Source organism: Heloderma suspectum, chromosome 6 (genome assembly GCF_057233095.1).
Source record: "Heloderma suspectum isolate Gila_16-S chromosome 6, 16-S_ref, whole genome shotgun sequence".
Lineage (NCBI taxonomy): Eukaryota > Metazoa > Chordata > Lepidosauria > Squamata > Helodermatidae > Heloderma > Heloderma suspectum.
In genome coordinates, this window is record NC_139463.1 from 118,001,129 (window position 1) to 118,020,652 (window position 19,524).

A 19,524-nucleotide genomic window follows, 5' to 3' on the forward strand; every position below is an offset into this window, starting at 1 on the left:
GCCAGCTGCTCTGCGGAGCTGCTGCGGAGCGGAGCCGCCCGGGCAGGATTCCGGGTGGGAGGACCGGATCACCTCCCCCCTTGTCGAGGATTCTGGGGGGAGGGACGGAGCGCCTCCTCCCCCATCATGAATCACATCCGCGAACAGGTAAGTCACTTTCGTACATCCCTACCTTGGACCTAGACCATGTAAGGCCTTAAAGGTTAGAACCAGCACTTTTTATTTTGCCCGGATCCAAATTGGCAGCCAGTGTGGAGTTGGTTAGGCTGAGAATGAAATAGCAGCTGTGTTTTCCGGTGAATTACATGCTGAAGTGCAGACGTGAACACAGATCTTTTTACTCCAAGTGTGACACTTTACCCACGACACCACATTGGCTGTCATAATACCATTTACCTTGTGGGGGAAACTGTGGGGAACCCAAAGGGAATGACAACCACCCCACCCAAAGGATGATGCTGGTGGTCATGTATCTGAAATCACACTCTATTACCAGAACATGTATAGCTCAGAACGGGTAGCTCACAAAGGAACTACAGTTTGGGAACAGGTTACATGGGTTTTTAAAGAAAACAAAGTACATAGTAAAAATATGAAAAGAAAGACTTTAGCCAATTAAAAGCTTACATATGTTATCTATATCCAATCACATTCGGGTTGGGGGTGCTCACGTATGCATCAGTGCTCCCTAACTGTGAATATATCCCAAAACACAGCTGGGGCACAACGATCTGCAAATTCTGCCTGCCAGGCAGTTCCTTATCTCAGTAGGGACTGGGTTTTTGCCTACCCATTGCCCATGAGATAGGAGTTGGAGCCTGCTTTATCTGTGTGCAGGAATGTTTATTCTACCCTCATACTCAGTTCTTTGTGTCTTGTTGTCCTCAGCTACTCCACTACAATATTCTCTGTATTTTTCCCTCTAGGAGACTTTGTTTCAGGCCTGATACTTTGGTTCAGGCTTCATACAGGCTTTTTCCTCCCACAACCGACATAGAAGTATGTTGTACCAAACCCCGTGAGGCATGTTGTTTTTTTAACTGTTCCAGAAATAAAGTATCACATTTGTAAATAGTTCAAATCATTTCCTGTCTTCTAATTTCCTCTCTGAACCACCAAGTCCTTACTTCCAGTAATCACATGTGTGGGGGAAAAAAATGCTCTGGTGAGGGGTTTTGTGCAGTTATCCAGTGAATGCTTCTGAGACCTGAAAATGGATCAATACACAGTTTGCAGTCAGAAATCCATACACGTCCAAGCTTGCAATGCATTTCAGAAAAGCAAAGCAAAGCAAGACATCAACATGATTAGGGATGGATGGACTCACCCACGCCCGGCTTCACGAGCTTCATTACAGCCTGTTGAGCTCTGGGCAAAGCCGAGGGGCCGTCTATCCTCCTAGCAAGCCGCTATTGTGAGCAACAGTGGCGGCTCGGGCACTTCTAGGGAGGCGATGTTGCTTAGCTGGTGGCTGTAAAGAGCCAATTTACATAACATTACAGGCGTGAATGCTCCATTCATGCCCATAATGTTGCATCAGTGGGGCCTTTATGGCTGCCAATTATGCAACATCACCCACCTGGAAGTACCCGAACCTCTAGGGATGTCAGAGAATTCTGCCACTGATCTCAGTGAGGCTGAATGCCAGTGCATTCGGCCCCCCTGAAATCCGTGGTGGAACGAAGCCACCCTGCCCCCCGCCCCGCAAAAGGCGCATGGAATGGGACACCTACCTGCTGCCATTCGTGCTGACTTGCAAATGGTGGCCGTGGCCGCCATTCACTTCATCACTATAGCTGTGATAGGCTATGTAAATACTTACGTAGCCTATCACGGCTAATGCAGGGACGCCATTTGCATCCCTGCTGTGTAAGTACTTATGAAGCCTATCATGGCAAATAAAAGGGAACGCAAATGGCGGCGGCTATGGCGGCTGCCATTTGCATTCCTTTTTTTTTTTTTTTTTGGCCATGATAAGACTATGTAAATATTTACGTAGGCTATCATGGCAAAAGAGAGGGGCACAAATGGCGTAGTGGCTGCCATTTGCGTTCCTTTTTTTTTTTTTGCCGTAATAGGCTATGTAAATATTTACGTAACCTATCACGGCCAAAAAAAAAAGGGAACGCAAATGGCATCCACCGTAGCCACCGCCATTTACGTTCGCTGTTTGTTTGTTTGTTTGTTTTGCTGTAATAGGCTACATAAATATTTACATAGCCTATCACAGCAAAATACAGGGATGCAAATGGCAGTGGCTACGGCTGCCGCCATTTGCATCTCTGCAGGCTGCCCAGCGGCTGGATGTCCAGCTGCGGGTGGCCCCGGCCGGCAGCTCCGCGGAATCTCCACGGAGTGGAGCCGGCCAGAGAAAATTTCGGGGGGAGGGATGGAGTCCCTCCCCCCCCACCACAAATGTCACCCTTTGAAAAGGTAAGTGACTTTCGTACATCCCTACAAACTGCCATTGCTGCTCACAATAGCGGCTCGCTAGGAGGAAGGGCCTGCTGCTGAGCGCTCACTGAGCTGCGGGGTGCTCGTCGAGTGGGTCCACGAGGACACGGTGGTTCGGCATTCGGGGACCTGGAGGGCAGGTGAGGGGAGCCTGTTGGGCTCCACCCCCTCTCCCCCTTGGATGCTCTCAACATCCCTAAACAAGGTGTGCACATTTGAAAATGGGCAAGAAAAAAATGGGCATATTTCAAAAATGTGCACACATGCATCCTCGAGTCAATGGCAGGAATGGGCAAATGTGCACTGTTCGAGATTGCCAGGATTCTCCACATATTGTCTCGCTGCTCGTTGTGTGCCAAGTTCCCAGTTGCATCTGCGGTCACTCTTTGCTTTGCATGAATGGGAAACTTGCACAACTCAACTAGCGAAGGAACAGGAGATTTGCACAAATCTCCCAACATTTGCACAAATCTCTGCCAATTTCTGCAAATTTCCTCAGGACCAAAGTTGCACAGATTTCGTAATCTGCAGAATTTTTTTTAAAAAATTGCACCAATTTCCTCCATAGACTAAAGCTGGACTGATCAGTCTGCTGGGGAAATTTGCACCAATTGGGGAATTTATGCCAATCAGACTAGGATTTGGGAACGAGATGAGCACAAGCACATGTTCAACAATTTGAAGATATGTTTGGCAGACACATGCTCGCACCTGCATCTGGGGCTTTGAACAGGGCATGCACACACGTTTTGTAGGCAAAAACAAAATTCTCATACATCCATAGTCAATGGCTGCAAGCATCCAAAAATATGTATGCTTAAAAATGTGCAACAAAAATATGCATTACCTCAGTGCATACGTTATGAAAAAATGAGACTGAGATTGACAGATCAGTCTATTCTAGGAACCAGTTCTCTTTTACCTAAATAGTTCCCGGACCTCCACCACCACCCTCTCCCTAAGGACATGTTTCTCTGAGATTAATCGAGAGCATTTGTATGTATGAGCACGTATCACTGTGGGAGTTGGAACACAGTGATTTCCTCCAAAACAAATACCCAACAGAGAACCATGGAACTATGGCAAAGAGTGCCAGATGTCACAACTGCCTGATGTTCACATCCTGTTTGTGGCCATAACCAGAAATAAAGATGAATCACACAGAGGGTTGAACCACAACTTTATTGACTTCTCGAGCGAAGATCTGCAACAGAGAAAGCTTTGCCAGTATTACTAAGGTTAACTCATATGGGTGAACCTGGTTCAGCCCCTAGTCCGGAGACAGCCCCGTGGCTGTCCCTGCCCTCTGGCAACACTTTAAGGCAGGGGTGGGCAACTTGTGACCCTTCAGATGCTTTGGCCCACAACAGACCACACAGTAGGAGCATGTTGCAGGCTATAACATATGGAAGATCATAAGCTGCCCACCCCTGCCTTAAGGGGTCCCTCAGGGGTCCCACACCCTCATGTCCCAAGACTCCAGGTGTGTGACCCATTCAGGTCTCCAAGGGGGTCCTTTCTCTTCCCCACATCCCAAGATAGCAGGTCCGGGAACCTTTCTTTCCCCCTTCAAGGAGCTTTCAGTTGCTCACTGATAACTCACTTGTCATGTCCCCCACCTGCACTTAAGCATGATATGGGCATCCTGCTGGGGCTCAAAGCCTTGTAAGAACTCACCAGCGCTGTTCCCCGGATGCCATACTACAGCATAGTGAGTGTGCTGGGACAGAGGTGGGGGCTGCTGAAATACTCCTCACAAGCCACACACACTGGGCATCAGCATCATGACATTCTCTGCGGACGCACGCATGCTGGAACTGTCCACCTCCCTCTGGAGATCAGCAGCAAAGGCCACCTTCCCCTCTGATCACTCTGAATCTCAGGAAGGCTGAATGAGGCTTGTTTGGAAATCTGAGCCAAGTCTGCTCAACTATACACACAGCAGGAATATGCCCCCAAAGCAGATCACTGTGTGGGGCAGGACACACACACACACACACACTGTATTGCACAGTCTCTCTTGGGTGTTTATTTTATGTGATATTCTCCACGGCTGTCTGCATAACTTAGTACAATTGTTACTCACACAGAGGTACATTTCCCACTTCAAAAATGAAAGTCAGCATTATGAAATGTAGAGGTTTGGGCATTTGACCTTGTTAAGCTTTTTGGATTATTACTATTTGAAATGTTAGAACACAAAACACAACTTCCACCATCCCATCCCATGGTGTTCTCTAAAGGAACTGGGATCAGTCACTTTGTTGTTGTTGTTGTTGTTGAGTCGTTCAGTCGTGTCCGTCTCTTTGTGACCCCATGGGCCATAGCACGCCAGGCCTTCCTGTCCTGCGCTCCCTCTGTGCTCAAGTTCATATTCATTGCATCGGTGATGCTATCCAGCCATCTCATCCTCTGCCGTCCCCTTCTCCTTTCTCCCAAATGAGCAAATGGCTACCATTTGTTCATATGGGGAAGAAGAAGGAGAAGGAGGATGTGGAGTTAAAGGAGGAGGAGGAGGAGAGGAGAAGGATGACAGCATTGATTTGTGAATAGTGGTGTGACTGGGTTAAAAGCTTACTTCCAGCACCTGATACTGGGTGGCATAACCCATACAAATGAAGCTACTACAAGTATTGGTATGTAAAGTATCTTCCTGGCATCCTCCCACTAAATAGACCCTTCCATCTCTGCATCTTGCTCAACAATGTGAAAAACACTTCTGAGTCTATCTTATAAATATATGCATGAATATGTTGCTACCTGGAGTTCTCAGACCGAGTCATGCCTTGAATGTGTCTCTGCTGCTGTCTGGTAAAAATGTGCATTGTACATTTGCAAAGGGACAGGATGTGACCAATGTAATAAATGCAAAAAATACATGTAGTAAAGAGCTACACCTGTTGAATTTCCCTCTGCCACATGATTGTGAAAGGGTCACAATCATGTGTTCTGCCCCCCTTCTTATAATCTTCTGCTATCCCCTTCTCTATGATGCTTCATGTCCATGTTCTTTTTTCTGTAACCTACTTTTTTATCTAAAACAACCACACTGATGAACACTGAAGTTCAATGTTCTGAGTCCATTTGGAGAAGACATGTTGTTGCTGCTGCTGCTGCTGCTGTTAAAACAACAACTAAGAAAAAGGGAGTCAAACTGACTTACTGAAATCTCATCATTTCCATGTGTCTGCTGTATATAGGGCTGACACTGGATTTTACCCTAGGCAATCATCCCATTGTTCTTTTAAAAGGTACTGCACTATTTTTTTTATTTTTTTTTATTTCTTAATTGCCCATCTGGCCAGTCACCTGGCCACTCTGGGCAATGTACTGCAATAGAAAGAGTTTTAAAACAATAAAATTCTACATTAAAACATTATATTTCTAAAAATACCCTGACCCACCCCAAATGCCTGCCTGAACAGCCACGTTTTTAATGAGTGGTGGAAGCTCATTAAAGAGGGGGAAAGGCGGTGTTCCCTAGGGAGGGAGTTCCACAGATTGAGGGCCAACACAGAGAAGGCCCTCTCCCTCATCCTCACCTGCCTAGGCTCCCTCTGTCCTGGTGGATGGGACAGAGAGAAGGCCATCAGAGGGTGATCTTGTTAAGCGGCAAATTGATCATGTTAAGCAGCAAATCCATATGCAGATTGAAAATGTGCATTTCCTTTTCTAAAACCCTTTAAAGCAAAACTTCCCCCAACAGGATGACTTCGTCTTTTCACCTGACCTGATGGAAGCCATGTCTCTTTGGCCATGTCTTCTCTTCTGGGCAGCTATGTTATCAGGTAAGACAATGGCCACTGGTGGATTCCTTCTACTAATCTATTGGCCAGACAGTGAAAGACTCCAAAGAGGTTGAGGTGGATGGTAAAGAAGAAAAGGAGAGGGAGATCACAGATATAATCTATGATCTTCAGTCCCCTAGTTCTTCTGATCCATTCATGCACCCAGATTTTATACTTTATTTTCACCAGAGCAGCTGCTGGCAATGGACCAGCAAGGTGTGGAGAGTGTGATGCTGGTGCTACAAATTTTCTGCCTGAAATGAAAAACTCATGGTGACAAAGGAAGCTATTGGCTTTTATGGAATCTAGCCAATCTAAACGACAATGATTGTGGAATAGGAACCAACAATCAGCATTATATGTTTCCCTAAAGCAGAGTAGGGAAATATCACCTCTTCTCTTTGTTTATCCACAGGGGTCCAATCTCAAATCCAGTTTGTCCAAGCTGGTCCTGAAGTTAAAAGCCCCGGAGAGTCAACAAGACTAACCTGCAAGGCATCTGAATATACTTTTACCAGCTATGCAATGTTCTGGTTCAAACAGACACCAGGGAAAGGACTGACATGGATTGGTTACATCACTACAAATACATTCAAGCCAAGCTATGCTATGGCTTTTGAAGGACAAGTCGCCATCACAGTGGAGTGGACACCTCTAGCAGCACCACATATCTGCAGCTGGCCAGCTTGAAAGGTGAAGACACAGCAATATACTGTATTATTGTGCAAGACAGAGACACAGAGGGGAAAACAACATACATAGTAATTCATAAACCCTCCAGAGAAATGCTGAGTAAGCTCTGACATGGAAAATAAAAATAAACTGATGACCTGTTGACCCAGAAATCACAGAATTACAAATCTGGAACCATCTCAAAGGCCTTCTGATTCACTATGCATACATACAGACCACAAGGTAGGAACATGTGTTCATTATATACACATGAAAGCAGATGCATTGCAAAAGTTCATGCTAGGCACTTGGACTGAGAAGGCAATTAACACAAAGACAATTCATAGGCTGCAGGAAACGAATCTGTGTGGAAAAGGAGGGGGCAAGATTCCTTCTTGACTAAAAATGAGACAATCATAAGAACATAAGAAGAGCCCTGCTGGATCATACCAAGGGTCCATCTAGTCCAGCATTCTGTTCACACAGTGGCCAAACAGCTCCCCATGGCAAATCCATAAGCAGGACATGACCGAAACAACAATCCTTAAGAACCAACCATTTTACTGTGCCATGAGTTCTACTATGGTTTCCCATAGCCACTAGAGTGAGCCATCTTCCAAGGAAGAAGAAGAAAGCTATGTTCTACTAGGAATGGATGAGAAATTAGTTTCAGTTCCTTTTTAAAAAAGAATTTATCCAGTTTCACCTCCTGGAACTGAATTCAGACCCCAACACAACCTGCAGATGGAAGTCTGAAAATGTCGAAGCTTGCACTGTGATTTCCACAATAAAAAATGTGTTCAGACTAGGGATGTCAGAGAATTCTGCCACGGATCTCGGGGAGGCTGAATGCCAGGGCATTCGGCCCCCCGAAATCGGTGGCGGGACGGCCTCCCCCCCCCCCCGGGATGAGACTTACCTGGGGCAGATCTTCCGGGCGGCGGCGGCTCTGGCAGTGGCTCCAGTGGCAGTTCGGCGGCTGCCGCCGCTGCCATTTCCAGTTTAAAAAAAAAAAAAAAGACGTGATAGGCTACGTAAAGTTTTGCATAGCCTATCATGGCTAGGTTTAAAAACAAAAACAAAAACTGTGATAGGCTACATAAATGTTTACATAGCCTATCACGTCTGCCTTAAAAACAACAACAACAACAAGAACAACGCGCGTACGCAAATGGCAGTTGCCACGGCCATTTGCGTTCCTTATTTTACGGAACGCCTTACGGAACGCCTCCCCCCCACCATCAACATAATCCGCAAACAGGTAAGTGACTTTCATACATCCCTAGTTCAGACATGCATACATTTGAAAAATGCACACAAAGATGTTTGGCAACAGGAGAAAAATGCATATGGTCCAAACATGCACACAATCGATGCAGACAATTGTGGGAGGGGGAGTGCATGAAGATATGCATAGATTTTCATGAAAAAGCCCACACTCACAATCCAAAATGGACTCGAGCCACACCAAGTTTCAATGTGGAAACTGGAGAATCTGAACAAGCTTTAGTTTTGCTGATTTGCACAGCCCTAGAGGGAACTGAGCCTTATTATAGCTATGTCAATGCAAAAGATACTTCCTTTGTTAGCCCATTTCAGATCCATTATCCAGTTGTTGTTGTTTTCTGGAAGACTTGAACTCCTGCCTCCGCTGCTGGTCAAGCCTTCATGGGCTCCTTCCTTGCAAAGAGCCCAGGAAGGCTTGAGCCAGCTGGTGAAGGCAGGAGTCACCCGCCACCAGTGCACTTTCCCCACCCGCGCATGGAGGGGAGAGAGTGCGGTTGGAGGAGTCCATGTCTCTGTGCACCAACTGTTGGCCGTCTGCTTGCAATGGAAGAGATTGCAAGTGGTTGGTGCGTGGTGCCTTGGACTCCAACAGCTGCCATTGTGCATACAGTGGGAGTGCGCCCTCTTCCCGGAAGAGGCCGAGCCACCATTTTGTGCACAATGGCAGCCGCTCACACTGAGGGCGGGTTGCTCCTGTATGCTCAGCAAAGCCCTGGGTGCATGGAGACCGGGTCCGTCAGTGCCCCACAGCTCAGCGAGTGGGATCCAGGGGGCAGATGGGGGGGAATCCACTGGAGTCCCAGACCCTGCCAGGCACTCGCAACATCTGTCTAGGTAAATAATATCAGCTGACGCCAAACCTGTTCCACAGTTCAAGCTTTCACCCCACCCCTCTTCTGTTCTGGTCTGTCTCTACTGGTAACAAATTACTTTCTTGCTGCAGTTGTCCATGTACTAGTCAAGTCGAGGCTGGACTGCTGTAATGTGCTATACATGGGGCTGCCATTGAAGATGGTTCAGAAACGCCAGCTTGTGCAGAATGCGGCTGGCCAAGTATTGGTGGGGGCGAGGCAATTCGATCACATAACGCCTATACTGCACCAGCTGCACTGGATACCGGTGTGTTTCCCAGCCAAATTCAAAGTGATGGTTTTGACCTTTAAAGTGTTAAACGGTTTGGTACCAAGTTACTTGAAGGACCGCCTTCACCCATATCAGTCTGCCCACACTTTAAGATCAGAAAGAGAGGCCCTTCTCATTTGCCCACCCATGAGGGCAGTCAGGTGGGTGAACACACGTGAGAGGGCCTTCTCTGCAGTGGCCCCACTAGAGATGTACGAAAGTCACTTACCTTTTCAAAGGGGTGATTCACAGTCAGGGAGAGGCACTCTGCACCTCCATCCTAAATCCTAACCCAGCCAGTTCCGCTCTGCGGCAACTCTGTGGAGACGCCGGCTGGGTGCATTTGCAGGCGTGCGGAGCCTGCGGACACAAATGGCGGCGGCTACAGCGGCCGCCATTTGCATTCCTATTTTTTTCTGTTTTTTTGCTGTGATAGGCTACGCAAATATTTACCTAGCCTATCACAGAAAAAAAACCAGGGGCGCAAATGGCGTAGTGGCCGCCATTTGCACCCCTGTCTTTCACCATGATAGGCTATATAAATATTTACGTAGCTTATCACGGCAAAAAAAACAGGGGAGCAAATGGCGGCAGCTACAGTGGCTGCCATTTGCATTCCCTTTCTTTGCTGTGATAGGCTACATAAATATTTACATAGCCTATCACAGCCTCTGCAGGGATGCAAATGGTGTCCCTGCATTAGCCGTGATAGGCTACATAAGTATTTACTAGGGGTGCACGAAACCCACTTACCTGGTCTCGCAGCTTTTAGCGGTGGGGGGGAGGCGCTTCGCTGCTCTCCCCCCGAAGTTCAGGCCGGGGGGGGGAGGCTTCCCACCTCGCCCGGCCGAAATTCAGGCCAGGGAGGAGGCTTCCCGCCTCGCCCAGCCGAAATTCAGGCCGGGGAGGAGGCGCCTCGCCTCGCCCGGCCGCGAAATTAAAAGATAAAAAAAAAACGCCCCTGTAATAGGCTACGTGACGAGTAACGTAGCCTATCACGGCTAGATCTGCAAAGTCAGCCATGATAGGCTACGTAAATCATCACGTAGCCTATCACGGGTGACTTAAAAAAAAAAAGCGCGTACGCAAATGGCGTCCCCCTTAGGGAGCCGCCATTCGCGTTCCTTATTTGGTCGCTGTAGTCTACGTAAATCTTTACGTAGTCTGTGGCGAAAATAAGGGCAACGCAAATAGCGTTGCCCTTATTTTCGCCGTAGTCTACGTAATCTTTACGTAGACTACAGCGACCAAATAAGGAACGGGAATGGCGGCTCCCTATGGGGGCCGCCATTATCCGTACGTGCTTTTCTTTTTTTTAAGTCACCCATGATAGGCTACGTGACGATTTACATAGCCTATCACGGCTGACTTTGCAAATCTAGCCGTGATAGGCTACGTTACTCGTCACGTAGCCTATCACGGGGGCGTTGTTTTTTTTTTTAGTTTTATTGGAATGGTGGTGGCGGCAGCCGGTCAAAAGATTGGCTGCCGCCCCCGCCCCTGACGAAGACCCGACGAACCACCGCCGGGACCCGCCGCCGGGAGGGACATTCGGGAAAGGTAAGTCCCATCCTGGGGGGGGGTGCAGGGTGCGGGGGGTGCGGAGAATTTCTCCCCAAAACTTGTTCGGGGGGCCGAACACATTGGCGCTCGCCCCCCCGAAGTTTCGGGGAGAAATTCTCCGCCAACCCTAGTATTTACGTAGCCTATCACGGCAAAAATGGGGATGTGAATGACGTGGCCTCCATTCGCAAAGCAGCGTGAACGGCACCAGGTAAGTGCTCCATTTCACGCACCTTTCACGGGGTGGGGGGGTGGGGGTGCTTCGTTCTGCCATGGATTTCGGGGGGCCGAATGTGCTGGCATTTAGCCTCACTGAGATCCGAGGCAGAATCTTCTTGATATCCCTAGGCCCCACACCTTTGGAACAAGGTGCCATCAGCGGCCTGCCATGCTCCATCATCACAGACTTTTAAGAAGGCCTTGAAAACATATTATTTTACCTTGGCCTTCTACTGATATGACTGCTACTGTTGCTGCTGCTGCTGTTAACATCATTGTTGGTTTTATTGTTGGTTTTAATGGTTGTTTTTATTGTTGGTTTTAATGGTTGTTTTTATTGTTGGTTTTAATGGTTGTTCTTATTGTTGGTTTTAATGGTTGTTTTTATTGTTGGCTTTTATTGTTTTTACATTTTTATCAAATGTTTTAATGGTTTTTATGTATTTTATTGCTCTAAGCCACCTTGGGAGGGCTTCTGCCCTGAAAGGTGGCCAATAAATATTGTAAACAAACAAACAAACACATAAATAAATAAAGACCAAGACATTGTGCTGCCTGAGGGAGAACAGCGCATGACACCCTCCACATCTCCACCCTCCCCTGTGGTTAATGGGCCTAGGACCCAAAGTATTTTGGCCCCTGAGGCAGGAAATGCCACTTCCTCGCCCTGGCAGTAAAAATACAACAATAATAAATCAAGTCATTAACTGTTTGCTGCCATTTCATGACACCCAAAGTCAGCTGCCTCCCTCTGCCTCATTATAGGGTTGGCCCTGATTGGTAAGCATAAATCCCAATAAAAAAATATAATGTAAATAACACAAAAAAAGAAGAGGGGTGGAGAGGAACTGGACTATTGTTTTTCTTCCTGTTGCTTCTCCGCTTCGACCCCCACCCACCACCCCATCTGCTTTTCCACCTTGGAAGATATAGCCTTCCTGTGTCCTTTCCCCTGTGGGTGGACAACCAGCTTCATTTTAGCCTTAGGGACTAATGAACATGGAACTGGTGAAAACATGAGTAGATCCCATTTGTTTGTCAAACTGCAATGCAAATTAAATGACAGATCATCTTTGTTAAATTGAGGCTTGTTCCTGTCCAGACCATCACACTAGCAGAGGAGGTTAAGATCACTAGAAAAAGAGGGGATTACGGAAATTGATGACATGGGGAAGCATTGCTTTTTGTTCTTCTTTTGCTTTGTGGCAGGATTTTCAAGTGAGCAAACTTTACCAGAATGGTCAGAGTAGGATAAGAGAGGGGGCTTAGCACAGTGTTGATGCACACCTGTGGCATGCAGAAGGTCCCGGGTTGCATTCCTATCATCTCCACTAAGAGGATCAGGTAGAAGACCTCTCTCTACCTGAGAACCTTGAGAGCTGCTCCCAATCAGTGTAGACAATACTTGTCTACATGGACAAACAGTCGGACCTGGCATAAGGCAGCTTCCTACATCCCGGTTTCAAATTCTTTCAATGTTTTACAGTATATTCCAACACTTTATGCTGTCTCTAAATTCCAATAATACATGTGGAAACCTGCAGAAGGTTTAAGGTGTTTTTCACCTTTCTAATATTACGCCTTATCTGCCCGTTGGCATTCTTCCAGAAACCAACATCCCTGCACACATACACAAATGCACACTGTCCCACCACAGTTACATCTTTCTAGGGTCTTCCTCCTCTACAAAGAAGACCTTACACAGACTATTCAACCCAAGAGAGAACTTAGGCATTTAGATTTCATGGGCAGGAGCTTGGAGAGCAGGGCTTGTGGGTTTTCAGTTTAAATTGAGAAAACTTCAACCACTGTATCCATACAGGTGTGAAGCTGGAAATCCAGCTGGTCCAGTCTGGCAATGAACTGAAACAACGTGGAGATTCTGTAAAGTTTTCTTGCAAATTGTCTGGTTACACCTATCCCAGCAAGGGGATGCACTGGGCAAGGAGGAGGCCAGAGAAAGGGCTGGAATGGGTGCCTTCCATTACCCATAGCAATGGGAGACATTCAGTATAATGGGACCGTTTTCAAAGTACACTTCATAATCTCTAGAAACAACCCCAACAACTTGCTATTTCTGGAAATAAAGAGCCTGAAGCATGAAGACACTGCTGTATATTACTGTGCAAGATGGGAAGGTTCCATAGTGAGGAAGGAAGACAGCTGGGCCACCCACGAACAGTCGGTGAAGCCTGCTTAGCTCCTTATCCTGCACTGGATTCCAAATGCAAAAATGATTTGCTAAATGAAACAATCTCCCTTTGCCTTGTTTTTCTCTCTCTTTACAACACAATATTTTTCTAGCAAAAGCTCTTAGGGGTTGTTTAACCCTTCAAAGCTCTTGCCCTTATACTGGCGAGCAAAGGGGGGGATGTGCCTGGGCTGATCTTGAAAGCTAAGCAAGGTCAGCCCTGGTTAGTACTTGGATGGGAGACCGCCTGGGAGGGAATCAGGCTTCCTGCACTGAGCAGGCAGTTGGACTTGATGGTCTTGTAGACCCCTTCCAACCCTTTGATTCTATGTCTATGTCTTCAGATCTGGTCATATCACACACACAAACCAAGTTCTTTCTTCCACAGAGGGGAAGATCCTTGCATTTTCTCCAGTATCTCCACCCCCTCCGGTGTGAAAACCCAGCTTGTGTGTGTGTGGGGGGTGACTTTGAGTTGAGAAACTATCAGAGGGGAAAGGACTCACCAACCTTTCACCACAATTTCTTCTTCCACTCAGACGTAGGGTACCCAAGGTTGCTGTGGATTTTGTTTTCTTTTTCCATGAAACCAAGGATAACTGGTGGAAATTTACTTGTTTGAAATTGTCCCTCCCCTTTGAAATCATTACACAAACACACACACACTCCAGCCACCAAATACTTGGAAGAGAGTTTTAGGGCAGAACACAGCTCTCCGAAGTTGATGGTTACACCCTTGTGTTGTGCATTGAGCAGGGGGTTGGACTAGATGGCCTTGTGGGCCCCTTCCAACCCTACTATTCTATGTTTCTATGATTCTATGATTCTATGATTCTATGACATTGGGACTAGAGCTTATATATTAATAGTGATCACAATTCCTTGAGCATGAGTACATATGGATCCAAAATGGCACCACCGCACAAGAGGGAAGTATGAGCAGAGTCTGGGAAACACTCAATTTTGTAGAGGTGCACACCCTTTGGAGAGGGGAGGACAGAAACAGCCCAGTGAGGAAAGTACAAGCTCAGTGGCTGCAGGATGCTAACTGACTGTTGTGCGGGTGGGGGAATGGAAACTGGGGGGAGAGGTGGAGTAGAGTGGCTGGCTTTCTGAACAGGAGGCCTTCCACGATGCAGCATTTTGTCTGAAGGTCCCATTTGGAGCTTTCTGTTCCCTTCTGTCTCATATGACATGATTGACAGGGCACCTGTAACATTAATAATGGCACAGAAGAGAGAATGTGGGCTCTGCAGCTTTTCTTACTCTTGCAATGTCATGGAGTGACAAGATGCACCAGCTAAAATTCCCTTTGCTGATTGCATGCAGAGGGTTTAGAAATTTGGCTGAGGGCCACATGAAATTAGGTTGAGGGCCACATATGTACCTAGGTCTTTCGGTTGCCCATCCCTGTTACAAGTATTAACCCTTGATATGCTTGTCTTTTTTTCTTGTTAAAGTGAAGTTGTAAAACTAGCTCCCCAAAACTGTATGTAATAGCAAAAATGTAGATGAACCTGTGGAAAATCGAACATGTCCTTCAAGACTGCACTGCCAGCCAGCCAGCTTATTAAAGCTACTGTAATATCCATATGCAAATTGCAAATGCTGATTTCCTCTCTGAACACCTTTAAAAGCAAAACTCTTCTCAGCAATGTCATCATCTCTTCATCTCAGCTAATCAAAGCCATGTCTTTTTGGCCATGTCTTCTCCTATTGGCAGCTTCATCATCAGGTAAGGAAAGACAAAGGTGGGTTTTCCAGAGACAAAGAGGTTCAGATGGATGATGATGATGATGAAGGAGAAGAAGAAGGAGAAGAAGAAGAAGAAGAAGAAGAAGAAGAAGAAGAAGAAGAAGAAGAAGAAGAAGAAGAAGAAGGAGTCTTCCCCTAATCATTCAGGGCCAGATCCATGCTTGCACCCAGAGTTCCTTCATTGCAGCTCCCACAAAATACCCTCTGGGGTGCCATTTTTACAGATGGGAGATGGAATTTTGTTTTGAGTTGGCTGGGTATCAATACTGTCAGATATGAAGGAGAAACACCAAAATGTTTGTCTCCTTTCAAATTTATTTAACGTAAAAAAAAGAAAGAAAAAGGCAGCCAAATGTTGTAAAATTGGAAGCAATGATAAAGATTGCATGTTTTAACCACGTAAGCAACTAACTCAAATATTATAGTTGTTTGTCTCCTTTATTCACAGGTGTCCAATCCCAAATCCAATTTGCCCAGTCTGGTCCTGAAGTCAAAAGGCCTGGAGAGTCAACACGACTGACTTGCAAGGCATCTGGATATACGTTTACTGACTATAGCATGAGTTGGATCAAACAGGCACCAGGAAAAGGACTGGAGTGGGTCGGTACAATTAGGACAGATAACTTTAATACATTCTATCAGAAGTCTCTTGAAGGTCGAGTCACCATCACTGTGGACACCTCCATCAGCACTTCATATCTGCAGCTGGACAACTTGAGAGTTGAAGACACTGCTGTGTATTACTGTGCAAGACACACAGTGGGAGAGACCACATAGAGAGGCTCTCATAAAACCTCCAGGGAGCAGCTGACAAAGTCCTAACAAGAAAAGCATGGCTGAACCGCTGAACTGTTGACCCACAAAATCCTGGCATTGCAGAGCTGGGGGAGGGGAGGCAAAAACACAGACACACCACCTGCTCCACTTGGGAATGGACAGCTCCGTCTATTTCCAGTCCATGTCAGTTTTGCAGTGTTCATTGATGAAAATACATTTTATCCTAAAATACGTTTGGTTACGTGCATTTGGTTCATGTCTTGAGCTGACAACTGCTTCACAATATTCAGAGAAGTGCAGACTCTGAAGGATAATCAGGTTCTGGTCCACACATCAGTCCAGGGGCCTGTTTGCACCAGCGATTTACTCTGAGTTGGCTGTGTGTTGAGGTCATTAGGGAGAGGTGATGCTGTGGCCATCCAGCACCCACGCCAGAGCTTATCAGGGAAAACCCAGATTTCCTGAGACTGCTTAAAGTCTGATTCTTTTCTTTAAGTCAGGTTCTCCATCATATGGTTGCTGTGTGACCCAACCCCTGCATTGACCTCGGGTGTGCTAGCCCTGCACGGGGGTGTGACTTTCACTGTGACCCCGGTCAAGGAGTGTTTCCTGTCTCCCACCCCTGTGTTTCCCAGCACAAACCAAGTAGCGTCTACTCAGAAGGAACAGCCATTGTGTTCTTTGACACTTGTCTGCCAAATGCGCACATAGGAAGTAAGAACTCCCCCACTCCTCCGTTACAGCAATCGAGCTCAGCAAGGCTTAAGGGAGCTTGGGGCTCCTTTTGAGGCTTGCCTGCCGAATTCATTAGAGAGATCCTGTGGGTTAAAATGGGGGGGGGTGGCCATCTTTGTGTTCTCCCCCTGCTTTCCCAGCATATGTGTGTCTACTCAGAAGTAACTCCTGTTGTGCTCAGTGAGGCTTGCTCCTGAAATGCAGGTTCATCTGGACTTTCAGGGGAAAAGAGAAAGGGGGCAAGGGGGAGAACGGAGAAGCCTCTCTTATAGGTTGAGAAGCCCCTGCCACTCAGATTATGTTCACTCCAACCCCGAACCCCACCAGGAAGTATGTTCCGTGAAGCAATTTTTACTGCTGTTAAGAACCTGCTCGGGGAGCCCTGCTCGCAGCACAGCCAATACTTTAGAAAAAAGCCATTACTCCTCCATTAGCTTCTCTTTCCATTGTTGTGGAAACTCAGCCCAAGAAATGTGTATCAGATTCAGATCTCTTTGCATCAGAGTCTGCAGAGACAGAATTCCTGTAGCACCCCGAGGTCCAATTGTAACACCATCCCCTTGACTAAAGGCAGAATGTTTCACATGTCACACTTTTCACAGATCCAGCTAGGCAATCCAGAAGAGAGAAAAGAACAGATATTCTGCTGAAAGACATATACAGAGCAGGAAGCTTCAGATGCAAGCAAACCAAGCCAAGCTAAGCCAAGGTAAAAGCTATGCAGTCACAGGGTCAGCCAGGACTCAGAATAGGAGCTGCTGGACCTTTGCACACCTGTCCATGTCGCAAACCTTGGAAGGCTTCAGCATGGAGAAAAGGAGGTTCTCCCACACAGCCCAGCAACAATGCCAATGCACCAGTCAGCTCCTTGAATCAGCTTTCAGCAGCTTTCTATCGACCTGCCTGCACTTCTGCGTGCTGCTTGCCAATGTCCTTCTTCCAGAAGTGCGATTGCTCACAAAATGCCATTTCTGTAAAAGGCGTATCTGCGATTTTACCCAAAATGGTGGCTCGTGGACAAGCAGGACGCCACGAGCTTGTTCAACTTGGTGTGCGCTGAGTCAGGCAAGCTCGGGGGTATGCGAGCTGGTGTCCAGGGGGCGAGGAGAGCTGGCAAAAACTCACTGAGCTCGAGCCCCAAACTGGATTCCTTTGACATCCCTAGTTACCACAGCATGGACAACTGAAGCCAGGTTCTCCCTGTCCAGATAACGGGTGTAGTTGGGCCACCTACCAAAATTGGTAGAAAGCACTCCATGCTGCTGAGGCCACCTGAGCCTCAAGTGACAAAGATCATGATGATGAAGATGATGAAGATGATGGTTGCTTTAATTTATAACCTGCCTGTATACAAATACTCTAGGTGGAGTATAGAGTTAAAAACAATGTAACAACAAAACCCAACAATAAAAACAATACAGCATAAAAACAGTATCTAAAAGTCAACAAAAAGGAAGGAGAGTTCTAAAAAGGGAAGGTCTGCTGGAATAATAGAGTCTTCAATTCCCACTTAAAGACCATCAAAGAGGTGAGCAGGCCTATTTCAACCAGCAGGTCATTCAACAACGGAGGGCCAGCAAAGGAAATGGTCCTCTTGCGTTTGGCTGCTAATCTCACATTAGGCATCTGCAGCAGAGAACTCTCAGAGGACCTTAGGTGGAGGACTGGGACAAAGATGGTTCCAGGAGAACCCCCAAACTATGATCATGAACACAAGTTCTGGAACTTGCAAACATTTGCGGAGTGCCGCTCACACTCGTGGTTGCAAACAGGGCATTTCTGCGTGGCTTGCAAACTGAAACAAAATTCTCATACATCCCTGTCATAAGACCTATCTGTATCCTGACAGGACCAGCCCCACAGCAATCCTGTGGTTCCTTCCTTCCTTCCTTCCTTCCTTCCTTCCTTCCTTCCTTCCTTCCTTCGTTATGTTTATATCATAACCTTCCAATGCATTCACATGGCTCCTAGTGTCCTAGTGATGTGTAGGGAATCTGCCCTATCAAGTTTTCCTCTTGGAATTTCCCCAGTCTGCATCAGCCAAATATGGAAATGGACCCTGATGCACTTTGCGTTTGGGAATCTCTATATGTCAGGACATAGGATTATTCTGCAGAAGACAAAGGACATGTCCGATGAAATGCGCACATTTGAATAGGACATGAAGAAAAAGGCATACATTTCAAAAATGTGTACAGTCACACTTCAGTCAATACATGGATGTATACAAAAATACAAAAAAAATGAAAAATGCCCATTTTTAAAAAAAAAATCACCCCCAAATAATCTCTACGGTTTCAGGAACAAAAGAAAGAAAAAACGTTCCTTATGGAGCTGGCATGGAATGGAATGGAGGTGCAGAAATAGAGGAACTCCACAAAATCAAATTAACAGAGCAACCCATTGCTCATTGCTCCCCTCCCACAAGTGCCTCTATCAGTAATCACTCCACCTGAGAGGAGCAGCAGAGGAAGAAGTGAGAGAGCATAAAGCTCCTCAATCAACTCAGCTTGGAGGAACTCTCACTAGTTGCCACCTCTCCCACCATTGTCTCATGCAGTCTCCAGTAAATCATCCTCCACTAAGTCCCAATAGCTGTCTCCTCAGTAGCTGAAGATTCGGAATTAAGAAGGGTCTTATCAGAGGTGGGATCTAAAAACAGGAAGGGAGAAGTCTGCTAGTTTGTGACAGCTATTCACTCCAGTTTTTCTTAAATAATTCTGCTGCCTTTTTGTTCTCATTTGACTTTTCCATTGCCTGTAAAATGTCTTTGATTTGCATTTAGGTGGCCAGCTTCCAGGCAGGGCCTGTGGTATTCCTAGCCATTTCAGGTGGTTGTTAAGTGCCACTTCTCTGAGCACTACTCTTTCCATGCTACACCCTTCAAATCTGTTCTTTTCAGAGGCAGATACATAACATACGAAAGTGAGGTTGTTGCTTCAGGTGGCAGGTTTGGGTGGT